The sequence below is a fragment of the Nicotiana tabacum genome, chromosome 14 (genome assembly GCF_000715075.1).
Source record: "Nicotiana tabacum cultivar K326 chromosome 14, ASM71507v2, whole genome shotgun sequence".
NCBI lineage: Eukaryota > Viridiplantae > Streptophyta > Magnoliopsida > Solanales > Solanaceae > Nicotiana > Nicotiana tabacum.
In genome coordinates, this window is record NC_134093.1 from 8,686,865 (window position 1) to 8,692,404 (window position 5,540).

The following is a 5,540-nucleotide window of genomic DNA, read 5'->3' on the forward strand; positions in this document are numbered from 1 at the left end:
TCCCGATCTCCCTGAACTACAGAATGATCCGATTCATGCAACGACATGATATGTAGGCAACCCACAAAAGGTTCGATCAAAATATTTTTCAACGATTCTAAGTTAAGGGATCAAAATGAGGTGTGGGGGAAAAGAAAAAAAAATGGTTATAATGTTAGGAGCGAGGCACATTACGTGTGATTCATATCTATAAAATGCCTAACCCTAACACGTTTACTGTCTCTTATATAGTAAGCTTAAGGTGATTGGTTTGTGGTGAAACTAGCAATACATCATTACTTCACTGATCAAAGGGAACGATAGTAATGGATAACAGTGATGAAATCGAGTTGCTCAGTGACAATCCCCAGGATGCGTTAGTTGAGCAAGAATCGGAGGAAATAAGAAAATTGAGACAACAACTATCTGATGTTTATCAAGATTGGGTTTCCGGTCAGCCTCCACCCCGAGCTACTCAACCACCGCTCCATGCAGTGAGCGATCACATTCTACCACCACGGTATGTGCCAAACTACAGCCTCCATGCTGCCCATTGGTACCTCTAATATGCGACCTCCAGCCGCACCAGTGACGAACACCCCTCTCGTCGTGTCTAGCGCACCGGTATATACAATCCCACCACCATCTCCTGTGATGAGGCCAAATAACGAGCCACCACCTCAGGCTTATGATGGCCAATACAACTCTCCAAATATGGCTTTGAGGGTCTCGACTCCATACAATCAGACTCCTTAGTACGAGTCACCAGTGGAAAATGAAAAGCTTGCCAAGACAGGTGAGCCAGATGAGATGGCCAGGAAAATGAAAAGTCTTGAGCAAAACATAAAGAACATACAAGGACTAGGTGGTCACAAAAGTATTTCGTTCAGTGATCTATTCATGTTACCTCACATCCATTTGCCACCAGGGTTCAAGACCCCAAAATTTGAGAAGTATGATGGACACGGCGACCCTATCGCCCACTTGAAAAGGTATTGCAACCAGCTGAGGGGTGCAAGTGGAAAATAAGAATTGTTGATGGCTTATTTTGGGGAAAGTCTTATGGGGATAGCCATTGAATGGTTCATTGACCAAGATATCTCTCACTGGCATGTCTTGGACGACATGGCCCTGGCCTTCGTCAAAATATTCCAGTACAACATTGATATTGCACCAGATCGCAATTCCCTGTCCAATATGAATAAAAGTGTCGACGAAAAGCTATAGGGTGTATTCTATCAAGTGGAGGGAGCAAGCGGCGAGAGTTAAGCCACCCATGGATAATCATGAGTTGATCACTATTTTTCTAGAGGCTCAAGAGCCTGATTATTTCCAGAACATGATGTCTGCTATGGGTAGACCATTCGCTGAGGCTATCAAAAGGGAGATGGTCGAAAATTGTTTGAAAACGGGCCGAATCTTGGGGGGTTTGATGAACAGAAACGGGAGGGAAGAGAGAGCCATGATGGCTTCTAGCTCGAGGGAGGACTGCATGGCATTCAACCAATCATATATGCTTCCTGAGGTCCCACAATACTATTATCCCCATCAAGATGCTTCTTATGTCATGGCACAACATCCCTATGCGGTGATGAACGTGCAATCTTACACTCGGCCACAACATTATACACAAAACCGAGCTCCACCTGCCAGAAATGCCCGTCCCTACCAAGCTCCATATAATCCCCAACCAAATGTTCCCCAATACAATCCTCACCCAAGAGAGTCCCTCAGAAGGAATCAGTTCACCCTTATTGGTGAATCATACTCTAGCTTGTTCCAAAAGCTAGTCAAGCTAGGTTTGCTGTAGCCAGTGGCCCCGAACCGGTCAAACCTTGAGTCCCCCTCGCACTGAATTGATGCTAGATGTGAATACCACTATAGAGTAGTAGACATGATACCGAAGATTGTTGGACTCTCAAAAGAGCAGTGGAAGACCTCATAGAGGTCAAGGCAATAGTTCTTCAGGACGAGGAGGCTCATGATGTGACAAACAATCCCTTGCATGCTCACAACACTGGGCAGTAGTCAGAATGATTTGTGAAAATGAGGAATTTTATCCGGCACTGAAGGCCATTGCAGCCATTGCTGAGACAGAAGAAAAGCTAAAAAACGGTCGCCAAACCTGAAAGTTCCCTATCAGACGGGAGTCTCAGTAGCTGGTCTTGCTATCCTTTCCGCATTCGGATTATTTCAGGGTGTGATCCAGATGTTTAACTTTGTTGTCTTACTTTCCGATATAAACCCTTCTATCTTTAATTTCTTTTTAAAAAAATATTAATAATAAAAAAAATCAAATAAAATTAATATTTCATTGTCTAGGAATGTCTCTTTTCTTAATCTTGTCACTTTTCTTATTCTATTTTCAGTATTGTTAAATGCAGATTTTGATGACATGACATGCCTGCGGACTTCAGGCCCAAATCCTAAAATGTTATCAAACTTTGAAATAATGAATCAAAAATCAGAACGCAATGAAGATAATTTTAAGGAAATAAAATAAATAATCGAAAATGTCAAAAGGTCCATACATTGTAATGAGAGTACTGCCAAAAGAGAGTGTTGTACTTGAGAAACATCAAAGGAAATATCCCTCAAACAACTGTCAACGCAGGTTCAGTCAAAAGGTACTATGTTTGATCCTCTATATAACATCAATATTCTCTGGTTGGGATGAAGAAGGCTTTCTTTCTCACTATCCAAGTACTATCAACCTTTTGCAAACCCTTTGAGTCGGTTCCTTTTCTTTGATTACCCTTTTTGGAACTTGGAAGTTATTATTGAAAAAAAATGAATGAAAATATAAAAAAAAAAGAAAAAAAAAAGAGAAAACAAAACAAAACAGAAGAAAAAAAAAGTCGTTACATTTAACTACGTTCGACTTGATTCCGAAAGGATACGTAGGCAGCTTCTCTAGGGTTCGGTCACACCAAAATAAAAATCCACATTCCCCCAAACATTGAAACTGGGGCAGATGTTACAATGGTTCGACGATGGTCTCTCCCGAGAGGTTCCAAAGTTGTAATTCAATCCAAATCTTTTTTACCCAAATCTTTTTCAAGTCCTTCCGATCAATCAATGAGAATGTTCAAAATTGGAGGATACAACCACTTGGATCTGGTGCAACCAAAATGAGAAAAATAAAATGAGAGTCTTATTGATAAAAACCCTCACGGGCACCGTAAGGCGATGGTAAGCAGAGAAATTAAAATGAGAGAGTCTTGTTAGTGAAAAATCGCAAAGGGCACTATAAGGTGATGGTGAGAAGAGAGAGGTCAACTGGTGATAACCCACAAACGGCGACACTAATCGAAAATAAGATCCTCACAACCATTGGCATCGACACAGTCCCGGGAATGGTTTCTCGATTTTGAGGCAAAGGTTGTGATGAATTTCTGAGAGTTGGGTGGTTTACACAGATCAGGCATCCAGTCCAAAAGGCATGTCATGTTCATTAAAGTCCGCATGTTTTTCAGATAAGTCCTTTTCTTTCCCCGAAATGGATACCTCTTGTCTAAATTCATTGTCCATTCCATTATTTGTTGTTCTTTGAATCCCTTTCGGTCTAACTCTGTTCCAAAAACTAAGGCAAAGAAATGACGGCAAGAATGATTTACAGGGCTCTCGTTTGATACAAGTGTAATATGTAAAAAATGCACCCAGATTCGACAGGGGCATCAAGTCGACCCCGATTGGCCATGGCGGCCGATGCTTAGAAATCAAAAACTCTTGTAAGGAGGAAATCAAATTGAATATTCCTACAAGGCAAAATAAAGTTGAATAGGTTAAGTCCCAAGTGGCTAACCATTTTGGTAAAGTTTGAAAAGCCAAAGGTTCCCCAATGCTCTGAAATTGAAAGTTTTGGAGGAAAGAAGTCGAAAATGAAATGCCAAAAGGCAAAATAAAGTTGAAAAGGTTAAGTCCCACGTGACCAACCGACATGTAAAAGTTTGAAAAGTCAATGTCTCTCTAGGGACAGAAATGCAGGTGGTATTCACAAAACATCTAGTGGAAGGTTGAAATCATCATCAAAAGTAGATGGGCACAAAGCTAAGCTGCCAAAGACATCAAGGCCACAAATCGACCACCACTTTAAAAACTCATAATTTTTCTTTGTTTGCAGCAGGAACAAAGCAGTGCAGAATGGCGATTCCTAAAGGACGAATGTCACCAAAGGTGAGTTTCGCAAAATCTATATTTTCTTTTATTTTCAGCATGCATCACTATTACATATTATTTTTGTAGCTTAACCCAGGTAGAACCTTTTCGCCTAGGGGGATCCAGCTCAAAGTTCCGGGTAGAAGTACTCTTCGCCCAGGCTGCTTTTTCGTAGCTTAACCCGGGTAGAACATTTTTGCCTAGGGGGATCCAGCTCATAGTTTCCGGGTAGAAGTGCTCATCGCTCAGGTTGTTTTACGTAGCTTAACCCAGGTAGAACCTTTTCGCCTAGGGGGATTCAGCTCATACTCCGGGTAGAAGTATTCTTCGCTCAGGATGTTTTACGTAGCTTAACCCAGGTAGAACCTTTTCGCCTAGGGGGATCCAGCTCATAGTTTCGGGTATAAGTACTCTTCGCCCAGGTTGTTTTACGTAGTTTAGCCCAGGTAGAACCTTTTTGCCTAGGGGGATCCAGCTCGTAGTTCCCGGGTAGAAGTACTCTTCGCTTAGGATGTTTTACGTATCTTAACCCAGGTCGAACCTTTTTGCCTAGGGGGATCTGGCTCATAGTTCTAGGTAGAAGTACTCTTCGCCCAGGTTGTTTTACGTAGCTTAACCCAGGTAGAACCTTTTCGCCTAGGGGAATCTAGCTCATAGTTTCGGGTAGAAGTACTCTTCGCTCAGGATGTTTAACGTAGCTTAACCCAGGTAGAACATTTTCGCCTAGGGGAATCTAGCTCATAGTTCCTGGTAGAAGTACTCTTCGCTCATGTTGTTTTTCGTAGATTAACCAGTGTCACGACCCAAAATCCTAACCTGTCGTGATGACGCCTATCTCGATACTAGGCAACCCGAAATTCTCAATAAACCACAATTTCTTTTAAGTCTGAAAATATAATATTCAAATACAATACATAATCCTACATATACTGATACTAACACTCTCCAAAACCTAGTGTCACTGAGTACATTAGCATCTAATTACGAATACAAGTCTGAGAAATACGGTCCATAATAGTCTGAGACCAAATACGGTAAATAAGGAGATAGGGAAGGAGAGGCAAGGTCTACGAAACATGGCAGCTACCTCAGAATCTCCAGAAAATCAGCTGTGTCCGGGAACACCTGGAGCACCTAGATCTGCACACCTGGAGCACCTGGATCTGCACACGAAGTGCAAGGTGTAGTATGAGTATAACTAACTCAGCAAGTAAGAATAATAAATAGGGAACTGAAAATAGTGATGAGCTATACAATTATAATTCATTTTCAGTAATTCCAGCAAGGAATGGACATGCTTTCAAATCTGACAGTTTAAGTTAAATCAATTTTATACAATTCAAGTTCATGTAATCTGGATATAGAATCCTTCAGAAATTTCACCACAACAACAGAAAGAAACC